This window comes from Myotis myotis, unplaced genomic scaffold, assembly GCF_014108235.1.
Source record: "Myotis myotis isolate mMyoMyo1 unplaced genomic scaffold, mMyoMyo1.p scaffold_m19_p_5, whole genome shotgun sequence".
Classification (NCBI taxonomy): domain Eukaryota; kingdom Metazoa; phylum Chordata; class Mammalia; order Chiroptera; family Vespertilionidae; genus Myotis; species Myotis myotis.
In genome coordinates this window covers 109,782,723-109,808,815 of record NW_023416357.1, presented here as the reverse complement: position 1 = coordinate 109,808,815, position 26,093 = coordinate 109,782,723, and the positions used below count along the sequence as shown (strand labels likewise).

General features: G+C 43.4%; 1 long non-coding RNA gene across 1 annotated transcript; it reads left to right on the top strand.

The window, feature by feature from the left end:
• Positions 1-6,460: 6,460 nt before the first annotated feature.
• LOC118657051 lies at positions 6,461-24,218 on the top strand. The gene is made up of 3 exons (XR_004967809.1): positions 6,461-6,562; positions 22,865-22,933; positions 23,963-24,218. It is a non-coding gene; the product is annotated as an uncharacterized LOC118657051 (long non-coding RNA).
• Positions 24,219-26,093: the final 1,875 nt, after the last annotated feature.

Sequence of the window (26,093 nt, the reverse complement as noted above, 5' to 3'; positions counted from 1 at the left end):
TGATGCTGAAAAGGAAAATTTTCCCATTGAATTTCTTAATAGTATTACTCCTTTGGGAATGCCATGTCATAAATTAAAATTGAAAGTGGTGCAATCATCATACCATTGAGAAATCTTAATAGTAAATGGGGTCTTTGTAATGGTACCAGATTTATTATCAAAAGATTATGACCTAACATTATCGAAGCTGAAGTATTAACAGGATCTGCAGAGGGAGAGGTTGTTCTGATTCCAAGAATTGATTTGTCCCCATCTGACACTGGCCTCCCATTTAAATTAATTCGATGACCGTTTCCCGTGATGCCAGCATTTGTGATGACTATTAATAAATCACAAGAACAAACTCTAGACAGAGTAGGCATGTTCCTACCTGAACCTGTTTTTGCACGTGGTCAGTTATGTTGCTTTCTCTCGAGTTTGAAGAGCATATGACGTTACAGTTAAAGTTCTAAATACGTCATCACAAGGGAAATTAGTCAAGCACTCTGAAAGTGTTTTCACTCTTAATGTGGTGTACAGGGAGATATTAGAATAAGTTTAATCACTTTATCAGTCATTGTTTGCATCACTGTTGTTTTTATATCATGTTTTTGTTGTTTTCATATGATATTTTTGTTGTTTTTATATCATGCCTCTGTTGTTGTATCCTTTTGTTACTGTTTATTTATTAATAAATTTATATATTAGCCCTAACCAGTTTGGCTCAGTGGATAGAGCGTCGGCCTGCGGACTCTAAGGTCTCAGGTTTGATTCCGGTCAAGGGCATGTACCTTGGTTGCGGGCACATACCCAGTGGGGAGTGTGCAGGAGGCAGCTGATCAATGTTTCTCTCTCATCGATGTTTCTCTCTATCCCTCTCCCTTCCTCTCTGTAAAAAAATAATAAAATATATTTTAAAAATAAATAAATTTATATATTATTTTCATATACATTTTTCTAATTTCTTTTCCTCTCTCACACTTCTATAGAGAAAGGGCAAATAGCAATATTAAAATATTTCCACTAATTAATTACCTTTTAATGTGCATGAATTTCATGCACTGGGCTACTAGTATTTGAATAATGTTCTAAAATGTATAATGTTATGACAGGATTATGGTACTCATGGTATAGTAGGAATAATCATTAGATATTTTGCATTATATGATGACTGACTTAGAATTTTCTGTCTACAGTTGAGGCCTTTCTTCTGAAACATGTTTTGAGAAGTACATTTAGTATGAAAAGTCTATTCATGTGCTGGCTGCTATTGTATTTGATCATGACTTCAAAAATAGCAATGACAGGTTGCCATTTAAGGTGAGGAAGTGTTATCTGAAGTCCTCATGATTATACTTTCATGTTTCAGAAATTTAATGAGGTAAAGGTGACATCCTCATTCTTTAAATGGGAAAAAATGTAACTTGCCCATGATTATAACTGATAGTATATAGCGCAGCAAGGGTTTAAATCCAGCTTCAACTTCAATTTTTCTTTTTGTTTTGTTTTGCGAATCACCCAAGGATATTTTCCCATTGATTTTTAGGGAGATTGGTAGAGAGAGGGAAAGACAGAGAGAAACATCAATGTGAGAGAAACACATCAATTGGTTGCCTCCTGCACATGCCCTGACCAGGGCCTGGGCCGGGGAGGAGCCTGTAACTGAGGTATGTGCCCTTGGCCAGAATCAAACCCTTGGGGTCTGCAGGCTGATGCTCTATCCATTGAGCCAAACTGGCTAGGGCTAATTTTCCTTTCTAAACATCACGGATTTATTCTGCAGCTGAAATCAAAGTGTTAACAGGTCTGAGTCCATCTGGAGGCTCCAGGGGAGAATTTGTGTCCTTGCCTTTTCCAGCTTCTCAAGGTCGCCCACACTCCTTGGCTTGTGGCCCCTTCCTCCATCTCTCTCTGGTCCCGACTCTCCTGCCTCCTCCTTCTAAGGACTTGTGGTAACATTGAAGTCACCCAAATAATCCAAGACAATCTTCCCATCTCAAGAACTTCCGCTTAATCTATCTGTAAGTCCCTTTTGCTATCTAAGGTGACATATTCACAGGTTCAGGGATTAGGACATGGACACTGATGGGGGTCATTATTCAGCTAACCACAGACTGATGTTCAGGTTGCTCTTTTGTGCTGGGAATCAAGGACCCCAAGGTCAGGGTGGGTGATAAGGAAAGCTGCTGCCTACAGGGATTGGAAGGGGCCGAGGAGCCACAGATGTGGTGTGATGAGAACATGGAGGCCTCAGACCTGGAAATGAGAAACCCTGACTTGGTGTCTCAACAGCTGTGTGACCTGGGACAGGTCACCACCTTTCTGAGCTTCACTCTGTGAAGCATGAGAGGCCCTCCTTGCAGAGTTTGGAAGAGCCAACTGGATCACATCATAAATTGCGTGCCCCAGTGCCCAACACAAAGTAGATGTGCAGCCTGTGCAGGCAACCGAGCATGGGGCCCCCTAAACCGAGCCCCCAGGAGATGATACCACTTGGGTGAAATGACTCACCCCGGGACCATCTCAAAAGGTGAGAAAGGAAAGCGTGTCTCAGATGCATAACTCTGGTGACAGCTAAGAGACCAGAGACCTCACTGTAGCATAGAGTAGGTACATGATGGATGCGTGGAATGAGTGCAGCTTCAACTTATTTTAATAACCAGTGCATTACACAGATGAGGAAAAACCACACTCTGCTATCTAAGGTCTTACATTCAGAAAATGGAGTAATAGAAACCAGTAAAAATATTCACTTTGCCAATCTGCCTGGCCAAGCAGATGCTTCCAGTCCTGCAAATGGTGGGTAAGAAAATAAGAATATAGCCAGGTGAAAAAATAGGTAGCAATAAATATCTCCTGGAATTTCAGAAAGGGCATATCGATAATGTCATATTTAAACTTTCTAATGAGGTAATTTTAAGTGTAATTGCTATTCTAACTTTGTAAGGTCAAGTTCACAGTAAAGCTGTCACTATATGAAAATTAAAAGACAAACACAAAACCACCAGGCCGTGTCCGTACCTTTTTTTGGCTGAAGCAGCTCCCTTGCCGGGGGCTGTGAACTCTTGAAGGAATGTCTCTCTCTCCTCCAGTCAGGACAGTCAAGTCTGCAGCATGTTTTGGCTCTAATTATTAGGTGACATGCCTCCCTTTCCTGCATTTTATGACATGCTTTTAATACATTGTTTTTATGTATCCAAAGAAGTCATTGCTTCAACTTTCAGAATTCTTGGTTCTCGCTCTGCTGGCATGAAAAGAAGCTTCAGTAACCCATCAGTCATTCCTTTGGATGTCTTTGACATGTTAAAGTTTGGTGTTTTAAAAAAAAGCAGAGGCATATACACTAGCAGAAAATCCAACATTAAGGCTTCTTTCTTTTGAGTGCATTACTTCATTTCTGTTCTAAACCTGTAGTAATAGCTCTGTTAACGTAAAAAAAACATTCAAAACTGTGAAGATATAGGAGCAGAGACTGCAGGTTACTCTTCAGACAACCTAGATTTTAATTGCTTCAATTTCTGCTTCCTAAGTCCCATTGTTAGTCCATGTCCATCAACAGAACGGGGACAGAGAACTGCTTCCTTTCAGGTTCTCAGTTATTTTTTTTTTAAATATATTTTATTGATTTTTTACAGAGAGGAAGGGAGAGAGATAGAGAGTTAGAAACATCAATGAGAGAGAAACATCGACCAGCTGCCTCCTGCACACCTCCTACTGGGATATGCCCGCAACCAAGGTACATGCCCTTGACTGGAATCAAACCTGGGACCCTTCAGTCCGCAGACCGACACTCTATCCACTGAGCCAAACCGGTCAGGGCAGGTTCTCAGTTATGATGTCCTCCCATGTCCTCACCTCCCCTCTGTGCCTTTTCCCCACGTGAACTTCGCAGCAGCTGGGAGTGGAGGAGAGACTCATTTGGGTTGGGGCCGGAGGGGAGGACAGCGATGGTGATTGCACTTTTCTGTCATTGAAGGTGTTTGGTGTTTTGGAGGAAGCGAAAGAGCAATTCAATTTAGAAGATTATTCTGTCAGTCAGATAACGCTGGAACAAGTCTTCCTGACCTTTGCCAACCTAGAGAACAACGGACTTGATGGCAACGAGGAGGTGCCCTGAGATTCAGTTCCAACCCGAGGCCTGTCTTCTTAGGCCTCTCTCTGCTACACCTGGATACGTAGAGGGGCATTCCTGTGCGTGTGTAGATGTTGGCGTAAATATGCTTATGTAATTAAGAGTCCCCCAAAGGACCATATGTCCCTTCTTTGTAGACTTACATGGGTGGCCTGTGAAGCCAGCATGTGCAAAGACATGTGGCGAAATTCATGCTCTCTCTCCTAGAAATATGTTAAGACCAGCGTTCATCAAGGTGGGAACAACCTACTTCTGAGAATTCTAAGTGTTTGAACAGAAACATCCAGAAATGATGGTGCGGTTAGATGGGACAGCTGGAAGACCATGAGATTTATTTTTAAGTTGAGTTATGGGTAAGAGAAGCATTATGCCTGGAACAAAGCATATTTCCCATGCATACACACATACATACATACACACACATACTCACCAATTTTATACCCCAAAATAATCTAATTAAAATAAATAGCAAAGTTTATGGGGTAAATTGGGTTATTTCCAAAACTCAAACCAAGATTTTATATTTGTAAGATGATGTTTGCACGAAGACCACGTAGAGTCCAAGAACATAAAGCAAAAACAGTCTTTAAAAATAGGATGTTTTCCTTCCTACCCTTGCCTACCTCTGATTAAGAAGAAAAGATGGAGAAATGAGGTTGAGAGAGAGGTAGAGAGCTCTTCTGATTCTTGTTTGGACAGCTGGAGTCCCCATGAACAATGGCAGTCTAATCATTTCTCCAAAATATGGGCAGGTGAGCAGACAAGTGGGATGAGCCTTGTTGAATTGCAAGATGGAAAGAGTCCATGAAGCTGCTCTATTTTGGGATGGTTTGTTCAAGGTTTTCATTGTCTCAGTCTTACAGTACAAGATGATATCCAACAGGTATTCTCTGTTCTATTGTTTTTAGCTTAATATAACTTCCAGTGAGTCCCATTCCCATACTACCATTGGTCTCCCAAAAGCGATTTCTGTAATTGTAAAATTTGTTTCCTGAGCTAGCCGAGTTTCAAAGGGGGAGAGAAGCTACTTAGTAGCTCTTGCATCTAGTCTCCCAGTTGGCTTCCTCACTGACCCTTTAAGACATTCCCTTCCTCTGGTAGCCCCTCCCACTGTCCCTCCCTGTGCCCAGCACACCTCTTCGTCTTCCAGCAAGAAACAAAAACTATTATGCATCAGGTCCTCTGCTGAGCACTTTCACAGGGTTAGCTGTAAGGAGGCACCTAAAGCGCATGCCCTAAGCCCGAGGCTAAGGGAAATGACCCAAGGAAGAAACAAATCTGAAGAGAAGGTGGGGATGTTGATGGCCCTGGGCCAGGCCTGTTTCACACCTGCCAGCAGCAGGAAATGCCCTCAGGGTCAGCCTGCTGGACCACTGGGAGCTGTGGCCTGGGCTGGCAAACAGGATACACCGTTCTGGGGTGGCTGGCAGGCTGCTGGCAGTAGGGGCACCTGCGTGAACCACTGGGAAGCCACACTTAATGGGGTGTGGACGGGGCGTGGGGTGGGGGGAGGTGAGTGAGGCGAGCGTCCTGAGGCTGCACAAGAGGATCCCAGGGCAAACGCCTGAAGCAGCAGCGGAGGCCCTCGTCCAGCCGCGTCCTCCAGCGCCCTCTCTGACAGCTTGACCTGTGGGTCCCAGAGCCCAGCTCCTGGCACCGCGAGGCAGTCACAGGACACCCGACAGCAGGGTCAGCATTCGGAACCTGTGACCCAGCCGGTAGGTGCACTGGAGGTGGAGGTGCCGTTGGGGCGGGGTCGGCCCAGAGGAGCGTCTGCGGACTCGGGGAGCAGGAGGAGGGTTTGCAGGTGGGTCAGCCGAGTGGCCGGCGGCGGCCCGGCAGCGAGCGCAAGGGCAGGGGCACAAGGCCTGGGGGATGTGGGGGTGGGGAGGGACAGTGCTGGGAGGGGGCGTGTCCGGGAGGGCGGGGCGGAGGGGCGTGTCCGGGAGGGCGTGCCCGGGAGGGGCGGAGCGGAGGGGCGTGTCCGGGAGGGCGTGCCCGGGAGGGGCGGAGCGGAGGGGCGTGTCCGGGAGGGCGTTCCCGGGAGGGGCGGAGCGGAGGGGCGTGTCCGGGAGGGCGTGTCCGGGAGGGGCGGAGCGGAGGGGCGTGTCCGGGAGGGCGTGTCGGGGAGGGCGGAGCGGAGGGGCGTGTCCGGGAGGGCGTGTCCGGGAGGGGCGGGGCGGAGGGGCGTGTCCGGGAGGGCGTGTCGGGGAGGGCGGAGCGGAGGGGCGTGTCCGGGAGGGCGTGTCCGGGAGGGGCGGAGCGGAGGGGCGTGTCCGGGAGGGCGTGTCCGGGAGGGGCGGAGCGGAGGCGATGCACCTGGGCTGGAGGTCGTCCCCGCGGCTCCCGCGAGAAGCTGGCCCCGGACGCGGTGCGGTTGGGCAGGGCGTTGGGAAGAGGCTCGCGCGCAGCAGTGGCGGCGGAGGCGGTTGCGGTTGCGAGGCCTGCGGGGTGAGTGTCCAGACCTCCCGCCCTTGGGTTACTCCCACCCCCGGGTCCACTGCCTGGGCAGCGGTCCTGAGACTCCCCTGGGAGCCTTCCTCCCGCAGGCGGAGAGGTCTTGCTTGGTTGGCGCGGTTTCGGAGGCAGCAGTTTGGGTGGGTCTGAGTGACCGCCCTAGTAGCTGGGGCTGTGTGGCCGGTGCCAGCGGGACGACTGGAAACGGGAGCTTCCCTCCTCGCCGGCCCGGAGGCTGGGAGTCCCGCCCCGGCTCCGCGGGGCGCGGTGCCTGCCGAGGGCTGTGAGGGTTTAGGGAGGATGCTGGCGTCCTCGCGGGGAGGAGGGGGGACTCTCTGGTCTGTTCTCTGAGGGCGCTAATCCCTTCGTGGGGGCTCCCCCCTCATGACTCATCCCCCCAAAGACCCCACATCATGTAAGTGGGGGGCGGGGCACAAACATTCCGTTAATATCAGTGGGCGAAAGCAGAGCGCTTATGTTCACCAGGCCTCCGTTTCCCCATCGGTAAGAAAAGGGACACCCGTACCGGTCTCAGAGGGTGACCGCCAGTATTGACTGGCCTGGACATAGCCAGTGCTCACCAAACGGCTGAAAGCGAGGTGGGAGTTTAGTTCCCTGTCAGAGCAAAAAATGCGCCAAAGTGCAGCGTGCAATAGGCTGCGGGAGCCGGGAAGGGGCCCGAGCCCAGCGGAGCGGCCCTGTGCGGGCCGGCCGGGGGGAGGGCGTGTGCGGGCTGGGTGCGCGGGCAGCGGAAGGGAGGCTTGCGGGGAGGTGTGCCGTAGAGACGTTATTCGCCTGTTTTCTCTGCGATCAGCCGGCTGTGCTTGCTGAGGGATGCTGGCTCCCACTGCCCACAGAAACTGGGTGCAGGAGAGCTATTTTCCTGGAGGACTGCATTTCAAAGGATTACTCCCAGGTCCTTGTGAAAGACATCTTTGGGTTGTAAAATGGGAAACAGTGCTTAAAAGAAAAAGTGTGTTCTTTTAATTGATTTTAGAGAAAGAGGAAGGGAAAGGGAGAGAGAGGAACATCAATCAGTTGCCTCTGAAACGCACCCGACCAGGGACCAAATCTGAAACGTGGGTAAGTCCCCTGTCCAGGAATGGAACAGGTGACCTTTTCGGTTCAGGAGACGATGGCCAATGAACTGAGCCACACTGGCCAGGCCAGGGAAGAGGGCATTTAAAAAGAGTTACATATTACCAGGGTTTTGGCTGGTGAAGCGGGTTATGAAGGAATTCTCACCTGAGGGAAGAGAGAGATATAGCCAGAGGGAGTTTATTTTACTTTCCATGAAGGGAAAGGGCCAGGCATTGCTCATTGTGCTGGGTCAGCAAAGGATTAAAGACAGACAAAGAGAATAAGCTGGGTCTAGTGGATCTCCTGTGCCTGGCTGAGGCCACAAAGAGGGACCCAGACTGCAAGCTGAGCCTTTATTTTTTAGCCAGAGGTAAACAAGGTAATGGTCACCATGTTGCAATGTTCTTGTGAGTTTCACTTGTTTTGGCAGCACTTGCTGCATCTCCCTCAGCCCATTAGCTACCCAGGTAAGATCTATGGCAGGGGTGGGATACCTTTTTGTGAGTGCGTGCCAAAACCAGCAAAATCTCTGACTCAAAATTCTTCTGCGTGCCAACCCTAATTTTTTGAGAACATGTGACGCCTACTTGATACTTCTTAAGGTGTACGTATGTGAAGAACCTTGAAGAAATAATAAAATTCATTTGAGCGACAAAAACACAGTATATGATGATGAAAAATACATTTATCTTTTAATGTATACATGTACACTGATAGTCTGACAGAAAACTTTATGACTCCGTTTGATATTATCAGTGGGACTTTTGCTGCTGCATCACTGATGACAGAGATTTTACATCAGGTTTATATTTTGTGACCTTCAGAGATATGCACGAGCTACTACTTTCATCCATCAGGCTACTCCTATTACGAGACTTAACAAAATTCATCACTGAGAACAAAGATTCACAAGCGTATGTGGATGAAAACATGGAGAGTAACGCTGTTGCCAAGTTTTTTAAACAGAAAAAAATTTCTGGAATGGCATTCGAAGTCCTCAATAGTTCGTTTTTGACACTTCTCTCTGGTACTCCTGTCTCTAATCGCCTTTTTTCAATGTTTTCCAAGTCAACTCTAAGGTCAATAAATTTCTGCTTCCAAATTGAGCTACTCTGAAATTCAATCAACCGCATTTCAAGTCAGCCATGTCTATCCATGAAAACATTTGTAAGTTTAGTTCCTCCAGTTTCATGCTGTCTGGAAACCTCATGAATTTTACTATCTCTTCCAGTTCTCTGAATTTTGCAAATCTTGAGAAGAACTGCTCAATAGTTGACTCGATGATGTTTAAAAACAGCTTTTGAAGGCTTTAACAGTCTGTTCTGTCATCTTTTGGGAGGTCTTTGATGTGCCTCTTGAGGTTTGGGAAATATCTAAATCTCTCACCATCCACATCCCTCTTAAAGACTCCCAATTTCTTTTCAAAAGCCATTATGTAACCAAACATAACATCAAGTGTCTTGCCAGTTCCTTGTAATTTAACATTTAAGTCATTCAAATGTTCACAAAAATTGTAAATGGGAGATTATAAGAGAGGGTTTTGCGTGCCAGCAAAAGTTACTGGTGTGCCATGTTTGGCATGCGTGCCAGGGGTTGCCCACCCCTGATCTAGGGAGTGTCATAAGGTCAAGCCTAATTATGCTAAGAGGGCTGTGCCCTCTAAGCTGGCACTTGTTTGTGGCTTTGCCAACAGGTCAGCCTGAGGCTTAACCCCATAGCTGCGCCCTACAGCTCATCACAAGGACAGGAAAGCCAAGGGCAGTCTCCCCTTTTATGCCCTAGCTCTTGCTACACAATAAGGGAGGGAGTAGGATGTTTGGGCTGAAATTGAGCAGACATCAGGGGGCTGCAGTTTGTTCCTTCTCCAGGAGACAATCCAGGCAGATGTCCTTGTGCTAGAAAGAAGGTGAGCCCCAAACCAGGGATCCTGGCAGGACACTGGGAGCGGGAGAGCAAGGCAGCACCTCCTGCAGGAGGTGCAGGGGGCGGGGCTGGGAGTAGCAGGGGGTGGTCCACACCTGACACATCATCTGTCCCTCACTCTTGATTGGTCAGAGCCTAGGCTCCTCCCAGTCTTGCGTGATTGGCTACTTTAAAGGAAAAAGGGAGGGGTTGACTTTTGCCGTTTCAAAATGGTGGCCCCCAGGGGAGCTGCAGTCATGGAGCCAAAATGACAGCTGCCTACACCCCCTTCTTTGACAGAAAAGATTACTTGTTTATTCTCACAATTCCCCCCTTATTTATTCTTTCCTTCAAACTCGGTTTGCATTTGTTGCCTTTCACGCTCTGCAGTGTCTAGGAGGAGACTGTTTTGCTGTCTGGTCAGTGCGGTTCCCATTACCCTTTGGACAAGACCCCTCATACACCGTGTTCACATAAAACGTTCCAACCTGTAAAGAACGTTGGTGAGTTTATTTGAGCCAAATTGTCCACAGTTTCCGGGAAGCAAAATCTCAACAGTGCTCTGGAGGGTGGCGACTTTTCACTTTGTTCTGCAAATCAATCTGAGGAGACGAAGGTGGGTTATATGAAACCCATTGGTGATAGAGGAGGAGGTGGGAGAGAGCAAAGCGGAGAGACCCCTGGGATTGGATAAAAAGTAAAATGATAGGCACATCCTTAGTGGGTGCAGGATAGTCAACGATTAACACAATAACAATAACAATGAAGGAATCTGTGGTCATGTGGTGTGTAAACGTTTATGTATGTTTGTCCCCCCACGTCCCGTGTCCGGCATGGTTCAGGGTTCAGGATCTGGAAGAGGGGCCGCATGCAAATGAAAGAGACAAGACAAGAGATAATTTGGAAATATTGGGGGTCCAGGCGGGCAAATCCAACTCAAGGGGAAGGACTTCCACTGGTGCTCAGGCCTCGCCAACCTTTTATTGGTTTGGGATACACCCATAGCCCTTAGGCAGGCAATTTCCAGTAACAGGCAGACAAGAGAAAAAAGTTCTCCATCTTATGCATCAGGTGATTATTTATTCACCCCATCTGAAGAAATAATTAGAAATGACACAGAAGCATTTTACACAATTCAAACATCATGCACAAGCTAGTACATATTGGAGAATATTGTAAGTCTCCCATTTCCCTCCTGAGAGACAAAGGCTGTCAAGAAACTGTGTATATCCTCCCATTTGTCTTCTCCATACATGCTCACATATATATTTATATTTTTACAATCACATAAACTGTTTTGAAACGTTCCCCTTTTACAATATATCATCCTCCCATGAAAGTACAGTATTTGTCCTCTTTGAACCATGAAGAGGATTTCGTTGAATTCCGTTTTCTTTATCCATTCATCTCTTGATGGACACGTGATTCGGTAAACATCCTGTCTGTTTCCACTTTCATAGTGTTAAGTGTCTGTGTGGGGCAGAATCTCCCAGCTGAAAACCACGTGGGCAGAACCTTCCCAAGCCCTCCCAGGTGTATACGCTGATGAGGTATCTCATTTTGTTTTAATTTGCATTTCTCTGATGCCATATAATGTTGAGTTTTTTCAGTGTTTTTTTAAAGATTTTACATTTCAGAGCAGTTTAAGTTCACAGCAAAGTTGAGGGGAAGGTATACAAATTTTTCACATACTGCTTCCTCTTGCATATGCCCAGCCTCCCTCACACCACTCCCTCACCACAGTGGTACGTCCTTCGAAGTTGAAAGTGATCAAAATCACCCAGACCATAGTTGACATTAGATCACCCTTGGTGGTGTACATTCGGTGGGTTTTGGCAAGTGTCATACAGAGTCAGTTCACTGCTCTGAGTCTCTGAGTGCCACCTATTTATTCCTCTTCCCACCCCCAAACCCTGGCAACCACTGATGCAGTTACTATTTCCATAGCTTTGCCTTTTTCAAAATGTCAGATAGTTAGAATCACAGTGTATAGCCTTTTGATTGGCTTCTGTCACCTAGTCAGAAGCAATTAAGGTTCCTCAGTTGTCTTCATATGGCTTGATAGCTCACTTTTTTTAATCTTTATTAAAAGTATTACATATGTCCCCTTTTTGCCCCCATTGACCCTTGCCAGCCCACCATCATCCCAGACCTTTATCACCCTACTGTCTGTGTCTGTGAGTTATGCATATATGCATACAAGGTTGTTGATTGATTAACTCCCACCCACCTACCTTCCCCCACCTTTCCTCCTACATTACACGCACTGTTCCATGCGTCCATATCTCTGGATCCACTCCATTCATCAGTTTCTTCTCACATATGAGTGAGATCATGTGATACTTGTCTTTCTCTGACTGGCTTATTTCACTTAGCATAATACTCTCCAGGTCCCTCCATGCTGTCTCAAAGGGTAAGAGATCCTTCTCTTTTACTGCTGCATAGTATTCCATGGTGCAAATATACCACAGCTTTTTTATCCCCTCATCTACTGATGGGCACTTGGGCTGTTTCCAGGTCTTAGCTATTATAAATTGTGCTACTATGAACATAGAGGTACATACATTCTTTCTGATTGGTGTTTTGGGTTTCTTAGGATATATTTCTAGAAGTGGGATTACTGGGTCAAATGGTAGTTCCATATTTAATTTTTTGAGGAAACCCCATACTGTTTACCATAATGGCTGCACCAGTCTGCATTCCCACCAGCAGTGCACGAGTGTTCCCTTTTCTCCACATCCTCACCAGCACTTGTCATTTGTTGATTTGATAATGGTAGCCATTCCTGACAGTGGTACCTCATTGTCATTTTAATTTGCATCTCTGATGATCAGTGACTGTGAAACATTTTTTCATAGGTCTCTTGGTCATCTGTATGTCCACTTTAGAAAAGTGCCTATTTAGGTCTAATTCAGTAGTTCTCAACCTTCTGGCCCTTTAAATACAGTTCCTCATCTTGTGACCCAACCATAAAATTATTTTCATTGCTACTTCATAACTGTAATGTTGCTACTGTTATGAATCGTAATGTAAATATCTGATATGCAGGATGATAGATGACCCCTATGAAAGGGTCATTCAACTGCCAAAGGGGTCACGACCCACAGTTGAGAACCACTGGTCTAGTTTCATTTTTTTGCATGTACCTGCCCAATTTTCCCAACATCATTTTTGAAGAGATGTCTTCACTCCAATGTATGTTCTTGCCTCCTGTATCAAATATTACTTGAGCATAATGGCTTGGGTCGATTTCTGGGGTCTCTATTCTATTCCATTGATTTATATGCCTGTTCATGTGCAGCACCAGGCTTTTTTTAGTTACAGTGGCTTTATAGCAGGGGTGGGCAAACTTTTTGACTCGAGGGCCACAATGGGTTCTTAAACTGGACCGGAGGGCCGGAACAAAAGCATGGATGGAGTGTTTGTGTGAACTAATATAAATTCAAAGTAAACATTATTACATAAAAGGGTACGGTCTTTTTTATTTTAGTTTTATTCATTTCAAACGGGCCGGATGCAGCCCGCGGGCCGTAGTTTGCCCATGGCTGCTTTATAGTGTAACTTGATGTTGGGTATTGTGCTTCCCTCCTTGTTCTTCTTTCTCAAGATTGCTGCAGCTATTCGGGGTCTTTTTTGGTTCCACATAAATTTTTAAAATATTTGTTCTAGATCTGTGAAATACGTTGTTGGTATTTTATTAGGGATGTATTGAATCTATAGATTGCTTTGGGTAGAATGGACATTTTAATGATGTAAATTCTACCAACCCATGAACACAGTATATTCTTCCACTAGTTTGTCTTCCTCTATCTCTTTTTTTCAACATCCTGTAGTTTTCTGAGTACAAGTCTTTTACTTCATTGGTTAAGTTTATTCCTAAGTATCTTAATTTTTTGTTGCAATGGTAAATAGCATTGTTTAGTTTCTGTTTCTGAGAATTCATTATTGGTGTATAAAAAAGCCATCGATTTTGTGTCCTGCTAAATTGCCAAATTCATTTATTAAATCTTGTAGTTTTTTGGTGGAGTCCTTAGGGTTTTCTATGTACCATATCATGTCATCTGCGGAAAATGCCAGTTTACTTCTTCCTTTCCAATTTGGTTGCCTTTTATCTCTTCTTGTCTGATTGCTGTGGGTAGGACTTCCAGTACTATGTTGAATAAGAGTGGTGAATGCAGATATCCCTGCCTTGTTTCTATTCTTAGGGGAAATAGTTTTAGTTTTTGCCCATTGAGTATGATATTCACTATAGGTTTTTCATATATGGCCTTTATCATGTTGAGGTATACTCCCTCTAGTCCCACTTTATGAGTTTTTATGAAAAAATGGTGTTGGATTTTTGTCTAATGCTTTTTCTTCATCTATTGATCTGATAATGTGATTCTTTCTTTCAATTTATTTATGTGATGTATCTTGTTTATTGATTTACAAATATTGTACCAGCCTTGCATCCTTGGAATAAATCCCACTTGATCATGGTGTATGATCTTTTTGATATATTGCTGGATCTCATCTGATAATATTTTTTTTGAGAATTTTAGCATTTATGTTCATCAGGGATATTGGCCTTTCTTTGTAGTCTTTATCTGGTTTTGAAATTAGGGTAATGCTGGCTTCATAAAAAGAGTTTGGAAGTGTTCCTTCCTCTTGGATTCTTTGGAATAGTTTGAGGAATACAGGTGTTAGTTATTCTTTGAATGCTTGGTAAAACTCCCCTGTGAAACCATCTGGACATAGGCTTCTGTTTTCTGGGAGTTTTTGATTACTGCTTCTTTTTCATTAGTTGTTATTGGTCTATTCAGGTTTTCTTCCTGATTCAGTTTTGGGAGATTGTATTTTTCTAGGAATTTGTCCATTTCATCCACATTGTCCAGCTTGTTCTTAAATAGTTGTTCGTAGTATTTTCTTACAGTCCTTTGTATTTCTGTGTTGTCAATGGTTAATTCTCGGCTTTGGTTTCTGATTGTATTTATTTGGGCCCTCTCTCTTTGTTTCTTGATGAGTCTGGCTAAGGGTTCATCAATCTTACTTATCCTACCAAAGAACCAGTTCTTGATTTCACTGATTTTTTTTGTATTGATTTTTTTGCCTCTATGTCATTTAAATCTGCTCTAATCTTTATTATTTCCCTCTTTCTATATACTCTGGGTTTATATTGTTGTTCTCCTTCTAATTCTTTAAGTTGTAGGGTTAGTTTATTATTAATTTTTGTTATTTTTTTTAAGTAGGCCTGTTGTTCTATGAACTTCCTTCTCAGGACTGCTTTCACTGTGTCCCAGGGATTGTAGATTGTTTTGTGTTCATTTTCATTTGTTTTCAGGAGGTTTTTGGTTTCTTTCTTGATTTCATTGGTAACCCACTCATTGTTTAATAACATGCTATTTAGCATCCATGTGTTTGAATGTTTTGGGGCGTTTTTACTGTAGTTGATTTCTAATTTCCTTCCACTGTGATCTGAGAAGATGCTTGATATGATTTCAGTCTTTTTGAACTTGTAGAGACTTGTTTTGTGTCCTAACATGTGGTCTATCTTTGAAAATGACCCATGTGCACTTGAGAAGAATGTATATTCTGCAACTTTGGGGTGAAATGTTCTATAAATGTCAGTTAATTCCATCTGATGCGGTGTGTCCTTTAGAGTCACTGTTTCCTTGTTAATTTTTTTGCCTGGAAGATCTATCCAGTGATGTCAGCAGGGTGTTAAAGTCCCTATTATGACTGTATTGCCATCAATCTCTCCCTTAAAGTCCTCTTGAAGTTTCTCTTTTTAAATATATTTAGGTGCTCCTGTATTGGGTACATACCATTATATGTTTAGCAAGGTTTTATCCTCTTATTGGATCGATCTCTTTAGTATTATGAAGTGACCTTTACTGTCACTTGTGATGGCCTTCATTTTGAAGTCTATTTTGCAGATATGAGTGTTGCTACCCCATCTTTTTTTTTTTTCATTTCCATTTGCATGGAAAATTTTTTTCCATCTCTTCACTCTCATCCTGTGTGAACATTTTGTTTTGAGGTGGGTCTCTTGTAGACAGCATATACTAGGTGTACTGGTTAATAATGCAGATTTTTTTTCAATAGATGGAGTAACACATATGTGGATATATATGCGATTTGATATGTATGCTATTTTGTTGTATTGACAGCAAGCTTCAAAACTTCATATGTTAAATTTGCTGAAGGTGTTAACATCATAGATATTTTTATGCTTAAAATGTCAAATTTCGCCCTGACCGGTTTGGCTCAGTGGATAGAGCGTCGGCCTGTGGACTGAAAGGTCCCAGGTTCGATTCTGGTCAAGGGCATGTACCTTGGTTGCGGGCGCATCCCCAGTGGGGAGTGTGCAGGAGGCAGCTGGTCAATGTTTCTCTCTCATCGATGTTTCTGACTCTCTGTCCCTCTCCCTTCCTCTCTGTAAAAAATCAATAAAATATATATTTTTTAAAAAATGTCAAATTTCATGCCCCAAAAAGAGCATTTGTGGGAAGTTTTAATTCGTTACTTTATTTTGAAGAAAAGTGCTGCTGAATGTTATCATATACTTCGGGAAGCTTATGGTGAACATGCTCCATCTCAAGATACTTGTGAACGCAGGTTTAAATGCTTTAAAAGTGAAAGAGAAAGAACATCCAGGTCAACCGAAAAAGTTTGAAGACCAACAATTATAAGCATTATTGAATGAAGATGTGTGTCAAACTCAAAAACAACTTGCAGAAAGATTAAACGTTGCTCAGTAAACAATTTCCAATCATTTACAAGCAATGGGAAAGATTTTAAAGGAAGGAAAATGGGTGCCACATCAACTGAATGAAAGACAAATGGAAAACCGAAAAGTCATCAGTAAAATGTTGCGTCAACAGCATGAAAGAAAGTCCTTTTTGCATTGAATTGTGATTGGAGATGAAAAGTGGTTTTATTTTGAGAATCCCAAATGCACAAAATCATGGGTTGATCCAGGTCAACCATCAACATCGACTTCAAGGCCAAATAACTTCGGAAAGAAGACAATGCTCTGTGTTTGGTGTGATCAGGAAGGTGTAGTGTATTATGAGCTTCTAAAACCAGGTGAAACCATTAATACTGATTGCTACCAACAACAAATAATCATTTTGAACCATGCTTTGATCATAAAATGACCAAAATGGGCCAGAAGACACAGCAAAGTAATTTTGCTTCATGATGATGTACCATCACACACTTAAAAACCAGTTAAAGACACGTTAAAAGATCTTGCCTGGGAAGTATTAACCCAACTGCCATATTCACCAGACCTTGCTTCTCCAGATTACCACTTGTTGCGATTGATGGCATGCACACTTTCTGAGCAGCACTTCAAAATGTACGAAGAAGTGGAAAATTGGGTCTCTGAATGGTTTGCCTCAAAACAAGAAAAGTTCTATTGGGACAGTATCCACAAATTACCTGAAAAATGGGAGAAATCTGTAGCTAGTGATGGACATTACTTTGAATAAATCACTTTTGATGTTTCTCTTGAAATTATTGTGTTTTCTTTGATTACAAAATCCACATTATTAACCGGTACACCTAGTAGTTGGGTCATGTTTTTGTATCCATTCAGCTACTGTATGTCTTTTGATTGGAGCATTTAATACATTTACATTTAAGGCTGTAATTGATAGGTACTTATTTTTGCCATTTTAATTTGTATGCCTAGGTTTCTCTATTTCATTTTCTTATTATTTCAGTCCCTTTAGTATTTCTTGTATTGCTGGCTTGGTGGTGATGAACTCATTTAGCCCTCCCTTCCCCCGCCCGCCTCGGAAGCTCTTTATTTCACCATCTATTTTGAATGATAGCCTTACTGGATATAGTAATCTTAATTTCATATCCTTGCTTTCCATTACCTTGAGTAATTCACGCTATTCCCTTCAGCCTGTAGAGTTTCTGATTTATCATCAGAAACTCCTTTGTAGGTAATAGTTTGCTTTTCTCTCACTGCTTTTAAGATGGTTTTTCTTTACTTTTTGGCATTTTAATTATGATGTGTCTGGGCATGGGCTGGTTTGGGTTCTTCTAGCTTGGGGATTCTCTGTGCCTCCTGAACTTGTGTGACTTTTTCCTTCACCAGATTTGGGAAGTTTTCTGCCATTATTTCTTTAAACACATTCTCTTTCCCTTTCTCCCTTTCTGTCTCTTCTGGCACACCTACTGTGAGAATATTATTATGTTTCATGTTGTCCCACAGTTCTCTTAAGCTGTCCTCCTGTTTTTTAATTGTTTTTTTTTCCCTTTTAGTTTTCTGATTGAGTGACCTTTTCTATTCTCTTTTCTAAATCACTGATTCGATCCTCAGCTTCCAATTTCTGCTGTCCTTTCCAGTGTGTTCTTTATTTGTGCTATAATGTTCTTTATTTCTGTTTTCATAGTTACTATGTCTTTTCTCATACTGTTGAGCATCTTTACCATCATTATTCTGAACTTTATATCAGATAAATTTCTTATCTCCATTTCATTTATCTCTTCTTCTAGATAATTCTCTCGTTCTTTCATTAGTGGTTGTTTCTTTGTCTCCTCATTTTGGCTGCCTGTTTGAGTTTGTGACTATGTATTAGGTAGATGTGCTATGTCTCTCAGTTTCTAGTGAAGGACAGTGTCATAAGCTGTTTCTGACTAATTAGATCAGGCAAAGACTGAAGGCCTCCAGAGCCCGCCTCTGCCTGCAGACTGATTTGATTTAGTCTTGAGTAGCTTTCAGGCAATCATCCACAGGTACGGTGTGAGTTCTGCCAACAGAGTGGGGCAGTTGCTTCTGCCTGGAAGCTAATTGTTAGTCTCAGTTTCTTAGTGAGCCTCAGAAACTCCACACCATGGGGCAAGTTGTTTTCCAGTAGGTTGACTGTCTCTCCCCCAGGTAAGACCCCCTGGATAGGCCATGTCAGGGTGAGAAAAATGATCTCTGCAGTGTGAAGGAATGACTCAGCATAGGAAACTGGGGCATCTGCCTTCTGAGCTCTAACTCCAGAGCCCCCAACCCTGGCTTCTGCTCACACAGCTCCAGTCTTCTCTGCCCTCCCTCTGCTGGAGCACAAGGTGAATGTTTGCACACAGAATTTTGTGTGTTGGTCATTTAAGAGGGTGCCTGAATTTCCAGTCATCTCTCCCTGGCAGACAGCAACCCCGCTGCTTTTCACAGCCAAATGTTATGTGGGCACCTTTCTCAGTTCCGGTGCTCTCTGTTGGGGGGCCCAGCTTGGGGATTAGACCCCAGAGTTCTCAGTGGCAACCCCCCAGAGCTGAGATGCCTCTCCGGAACTTTAGCTGCTGTTTGTGGGAACTGGCCAGCCCTTTCGCACATCTGTCCCTCCTACCAGTCTCTATGTGGTCTCCACTTTTAGTCCCTGATTATCAGGGTTCTCTCTAGGCAGTCTTCAGTTGATTATTCTGGAAGGTTTTTTTGTATTTTAGTTGTAATTCCAGTTTTGTCCTGGGAGCATGTTTGTGTAACATCGGCTTACTCTACTGCCATTTTTTATATCCAGCTCATTTCTTTTTAGTGCTGAGTAATATTTCACTGTCCGGATGGACCACAGTTATTCATCCATCACCTGCTGAGGAACATCTTGATTGCCTATAAGTTTTGGCAACTATGACTGAAGATGTTATAAGCATCCCTGTGCAGGTTTTATATGGACATAAGTTTTCAACTCCTTTGGGTAAATACCAAGGAGCATGTTTGCCAGACTGTGTGGTAAGAGTTTGTTTAGTTTTATAGGAAACCATTAACCTGTCTTCCCAAGTGGCTATACAGGTTACAGTCCCACCAGCAATGAATGAGAGCTTCTGTTGCTCCAAATATTTGCCAGCATTGATGTCAGGGCTTTAGATTTTGGCCATTCTGATAGTTGTGACGTGGTATCTTGTTGTTTTAATTTTCATTTCCTTGATGACATATGATATAGAGCAGCAGTTGCCAACTTTTCGGACCTCATGGGCCACCAGTGGTCCGTGGACCACTGGTTGGTGACCGCTGATATAGAGCATTTTTTTTTATACTTATTTGTTATCTGTGTATCTTCTGTCGTTGAGGTGTCTCTTAAGGACTGTAATCCATTTTTTAAAATGTTTCCTGTACTTTTTACTATATTTCCCCCCAGATTTAATAGATATAATAGATATATTTAAAAGCCTAAGCGACCGTTATGACCGAATGACCAGCACGACTGGTCGCTATGATGCGTACTGACCACCAGGGAGCTTAACGTAGGAGCTGCCCCCTGGTGGTCAGTGCACTCCCACAGCCAACCTCCTGTGGCCGGCCAACCTCCTGCGGTCCTTCACCCCCAACCGCATGCACGGATTTGTGCACCAGGCCTCTGGTTGACATATAATATTGTATAAATTTAAGGTATACAATGGAATGATTTGAGGTATGTATATATTACAAGATGATTTCCAAAATAAATTTAACACATATATTCCTCACATAGTTACAATTTTTTGTGTGTGATGAGAACTTTTAGATTTACTTCCTTGGCAACTTTTAAACACACAATATAGTATAATTAACTATACTCACCATTATTTATTAATCTTATAACAGGAAGTTAGCACTTTTTTACCACTTTCACCCATGTTCCCCACCCCTGGCAACTGCCAGTCTATGTTCTGTTTCTATGAATTCAGTCTTTTATATTCCTCCTGTAAATGATATCACACATTTGTCTTTCTCTGTCTGACTTATTTCACTTAGCATAATGCCCTCAAGGATTATACATGTTGTTGAAAATGACAGCATTTCCCTTCAATGGCTGATTGATATTCCACATAGGCTTTCCCTGCTTGGCTAATGTAAATAACGCTGCAGTGAACATGGCCGTGTGAGTGCAGATGACTTTTTGAGATAACTTTAACCTTCAGTTATATATGCTGCAAGTGGAATTGCTGCGTCATTGGTAGATCTGTTTTTAATTTTTTGAGGAATCTCCATACTGTATTCCATAATGGTCAAATGAATTTGCTAGCCTGCTTAGGTTGGGTCATGAAACAGGCTCTATGGCCTTGGGCTCTCTGACTGTGGACCCCAATCAATCAGAACTGCCCACTGAGCTCCTTGGCCAGATGGGGCCACCCACTCAGCTCAGCCACGCTGTGGGGCTTTCATAATGGTGTCTTGTCTATGGATTGTTGCTAGTAGACCACCTGAGGATATTTTTTCCATTGATTTTAGAGAGAGTAGAAGGGAGGAAGGGAGAGAAAAAGAGCGAGAGAGAAAGAGAAGCATCCAAGTGAGGGAAATACATCAACTGATTGTTTACCACACACATCCTAACTAGGGACTGAACCTGCAACCTAGGTATGTGCTCTTGACCAGGAATCGAACATTCGACCCTTTGGTGCACAGGACAATGCTCTAACCACTGAGCTACCAGTCAGGGCTGTACCACAGATTTTTTTTCATTCATCCATGATGAGCACTTGGGCTGCTTCCAAATCTTGTGTATAGCAAGTAATGTTGCATGAACTTAGGAATGCATATATTCTTTCTAATTAGTGTTTTGGGTTTTTGGGATAAAGTCCTAGAAGTGGAATTGCTGGGTCATAAGGCAGTTCCATTTTTAACTTTTTTTTTTTAAATATATTTTATTGATTTTTTACAGAGAGGAAGGGAGAGAGATAGAGAGTTAGAAACATCGATGAGAGAGAAACATCGATCAGCTGCCTCCTGCACATCTCCTACTGGGGTTATGCCCGCAACCAAGGTACATGCCCTTGACCGGAATTGAACCTGGGACCCTTCAGTCCACAGACCGACGCTCTATCCACTGAGCCAAACCGGTTTTGGCCATTTTTAACTTTTTGAGGTCACTCCACATACTGCTTTCCACAGTAGCTGAGAACTATTGGGGAGTTGGTGGGGGGTGATGGTGGAAGGATTGAGCGAAAAAAAGAAAAAAAACTCAGACATGAACAACAGTGTGGGCATTTCCAGTGGTGGGGTGGAGAGCTGGGGGCATGGGAGGAGGAGGGTATATATTGGGGGATAAATGGTGATGGCTGAAGACTTGACTTGGGGTGGTGAACACAAAATACAGTGTATAGATGATGTGTTGTAGTATTGTGTGCCTGAAACCTGTATAATTTTATTAACCAGTGTCACCTCAATAAATTCAATATAAAGAAAATGGTAAGCATAGTTATTTTAAATTTTGCTTCTGATAATTTTGGCCCAGATTCAGAAAAATTGCTTGTAGGAATAGTTGATTTTAGGATGGTATTATTTTTCTCTAGAGTAGAGTTCTTTTTTATGCCAGGCACTTGTAGGCATTTGTGATCTGGGATCACCTTCATCTGGTATCAAAGATCGAAATTACTTGAAATTTGGCCAGTGCCCTTCACATTCATTCTTATTTATAAGATATGCCTTCCCTTCTTGGCCCCGAATTTCAGCTCTCTTCCTGGTAGCCCCCCAAAATTGGAGTCAAGTGTTCAAGGTCACACAGTTACTGGTAGAGCTAGGAAATCAATCTAGACAGTCTGTTCTTATATCTGGGTTGTAATAACCTACCGTGCCACCCACCCACACCATGAGGGAAGAGTTTCTTTGTTTTGTTTCCCATTGTGCACCCACACTTAACGTGGCACATAGTAGATATTCAGAAAATATTCATTAAATGTAAGAATGAATCTGCTCCCATTAGTAATGTTAATGTAGGTATTTCCAATCTCACAAATTGCTGAGTGGCATGTTGGGCGTACAGGTGTGATGTTATTTTATGTTTGTTCTTGTTATTTGCTTTTTTTCTATGATGATGATTTGCTTTGTATTGTTTCTGAATTAGTATTTTTATAAGAATTGGAAAAGCTACTGGACAAATTTACTTGGAAACTTGCATCAGTAACTCACTGATCATTTCTTGTGCTTGAAGTTTTGTACATTATTAGAAGCTCAATAGATACTGAGTAAATTAAAACTGTAAGGAGAGCCGTAGCTGGTTTTGCTCAGTGGATAGAGCGTCGGCCTGTGGACTGAAGGGTCCCAGGTTCGATTCCAGTCAAGGGCACATGCCTGGGTTGCGGGCTCGATCCCCAGTAGGGGGCAGCCGCTCAATGATTCTTTCTCATCATTGATGTTCCTATCTTTCTATCCCTCTCCTCTCTGAAATCAATAAAAATATATTTTAAGAAAAATGTAAGGAGAAACAACTTCTCAAATATTTCAAATGCTTTTTGTTTCTGTTGTCATCCTTTAAGACTGATGAGAAAATTAAGTATTTCAAATTTAAGTAATTGTCTAAAATTTACCTTTTTTTAGATAATCTTATTTTAAAAAAAACTTTACTTCCTTCTTAGAGTTGAAGAATGGATTTGTTGGGGTTGAACAAATTTATGGTTCTTCTGTGGAAGAATTTTACTTTAAAGGTAAGTTGAGCTATTTATAAGATTACTAGTGGCCCGGTGCATGAAATTTGTGCACGGAGGCGGGGTGTCCCTCAGCCTGGCCTGCACCCTCTCCAATCTGGGACCCCTTGGGGAATGTCCGACTGCCAGGGGATGTCCCTGTGGGATTGGGCCTAAACCGGCAGTTGGACATCCCTCTCACAATCTGGGACCACTGGCTCCTAACTGCTCACCTGCCTGCCTGCCCGATCGCCCCTAACCACTCTGCCTACTGGCCTGCTCACCCCCAACTGCCCCCCCACCAGCCTGCTCGTTCCCAACTGACCCCTCACACTGGCCTGCTTGTTCCCAACTGCCCCCCCTCTGCTGGCCTGATTGCCCCCAAATGCCCTCCCCTGCTGGCCTCATGGCCCCCAACTGGCCTCCCCAGCCAGAGGCCCTCTGTGGCCAGGTGAGGATCGCTTGCCTTGTCACTGGGGCGACAATGCAAGTGTTTCTCTCCCCCCCCCCACCTCCCTGGCCGCTCGGTGCCCACTGCCCAGAGGCCCTCCATGGCCAGGGTGGAACACTTGCCTCATCGCCATGGTGACAAAGCAAGCATTCCTTCAGGCCTCTCAGGCTGCCCGCTCTCAGCGGCCGCCCTCTCGGGACTGAGAGGACTGGGCACCACCATCTTTGTGGTGGAGTGATGGTCAATATGCATATTCCCTCTTTATTAGATAGGATTGCAACATCTAAGAGATGATCACAGAAATCATCTGACAGCCCAGTCACTGCATTTCATTCATACTGTGGCAGTTTTCCAGTTCTGGAGCAGGGTTATCTCTTGCACATATGTGGGGTCCTCAGAGAGTGAAAGAGCACCAGAATGACTCATAGGAGAGAGAAACAGACAGTCCAGTAACTGCGGCTAGTGTACTAGTATACTGAGCCTTTTTTTTTTTTTTGCCATCTGTATCTTCTTTTATGAAGAGCCTGTTAATATCAAATAACCAGTCATTTGCAAAGTTAATATGCCCTTCCGCTAACAGTATCCTTTTCCTCTCCTAGCGCCGGCAGTGCACTGCTCTGGTTGCGGAGCTCATCCTGACTGTCCTGTTTGTTGGCGTGCTTCTGTTAACACGCAGGTTTTCGTATAGAGAGAAGACTGGGCCCTTCAGTTACTCTCCGCAGCCTGTTGATGAGTTGCCTATGTTCCTCAGAAAAGTCCCTTCTTCTGGCATGTGGGAGTTGGCTTTTGTGCCTTCCAAAAGTGTTGTAGTGAAGGATATCGTTGAAACTGTGAAAAGAGATTTACACTACAATTTTAAAGGTTAGAAATTAAGGTTTTCTGGGGGGAAAAAAAGCATTATTAAATTGTTTCAGTGAAGACACACTTGCAACCTTTTCACTGGGCATAATCTTCCAAGTAAAACATTGTAGGATATCATCATAACCAGGTGGTAATCTCCTAATTATATAATAACATGGCTGGTTAAACTTGAGAGTTAATTCACATAAAAATATATTTTCCTAGATCTCAAAGCCAGTAGTGGTATTTAAAAACTAGATGATCAATTTATTTTATTCTAGATTATCATCCAATTCTGTGATACTCAGTATTCCTTGTTTCTCATTCTGTTGTTTAAACCTTGGTAAGTATAACTCCAGGGGTCTATGATGGTGTGTCAAAGGTATTCAAAGGGACAGCATAGGCATGCATCTTCATTCTGGATGCATACAAAGTCGTTAGTTATTTCAAACACTAGAGGCCCGGTGCATGAAATTCATGCACTGCGGGGGGGGGTGTCCCTCAGCCCAGCCTGCACCCTCACCAGGGACCCCTCGGGGGATGCCTGACTGCTGGTTTAGGCCTGATCCCACAGGGATCTCACAATCCGGGACTGCTGGCTCCCAACCGCTCGCCTGCCTGCCTGCCTGATTGCCCCTAACCACTTCTGCCTGCCAGCCTGATCACCCTCTAACCACTCCCCTGCCAGCCCGATCAACACCTAACTGCTCCCCTGCCAGCCCGATCGCCCCCAACTGCCCTCCCCTGCCAGCCTCGTCGCCCCCAATGGCCCTCCTCTACTGGCCCGGTCACCCCTAATTGCCACCCGCTCTAGGCCCGGTCCCCCCCAACTGTCCTCCCTCCCCTGCCAGCCTGGTCACCCCTAACTTCCCTCCCCTGCAGGACTGGTTGCCCACAACTGCCCTCCCCTGCTGGCAATCTTCTGGTGGCCATCTTTTGACCACATGGGGTCGGCCATGTTGTGCGAGGGTGTGATGGTCAGTTTGCATATCGCCTCTTTATTATATAGGATTGCTTAGGTAAAAACGTTGCCCGACTCACTGAGGAATGCTGTATAGAAGACTTAGGCTATTTAGAATTATTATAAAAGTTCCCCATTCTTCACTTACCCTCACATTCTTAACTCAGTTTCTCTACTCTTCCTCCCAGAAATAAAAATCATTAGAAGTTTGGTGGGTATCTCTCTAGTGCCCCCTCTTTTTATACACATATATTTATTCAGCAGTGTATTTTTTTCAATCTTTTTTGTTTCTCAATGGATTTGAGAGTCCTTTAGAGTAGGTGACATCTCAAAACATTTTTTATTATAAAAAAGCACCATTGAAGCTGAAGAATGCAAAATCTCAATAATTTTTGAAGTATACACCACAAATATTCTAATAAATTAGTCTCTTACAGGCTACTCTGGGTTATCCAAAATATTCTGTTGTTGCTTTCTATTTTAATTTCCTTGAATAAGAGCATACACTTTATAATGTCAGTGTGAAATTTTGAGAATTGTTTATTGCTGGTTTATAGAGTATTTTGATAAATGTTCCATGTGCATATGTAAGATTGTATTCTGTAGCATTTGCTTGTGGTGTCCTATGAATGTCACCTAGGCCAAACCTCATGTTTTCCAAATCTCCTATGTTCTTACTATTTTTTACCTACTTATTCTATTAGTTGTTGAAGATGGTATGACATTTTCAACTAGGTGTCATCAATACTTAAAAGGTTATACATATTAAAATAATATTAAAATTTCCTTTTTGCTTATATATTTTGAAATTATTAGGTCATGGGGTCTTTCTCTTGAATTGCTTTAAAAATATTTCTCAATTCTGAAATTTTTCATTTCTCTCTAAAAAAATGTTTTATTTTTAAATTTATTAGCTATATTAACCATAG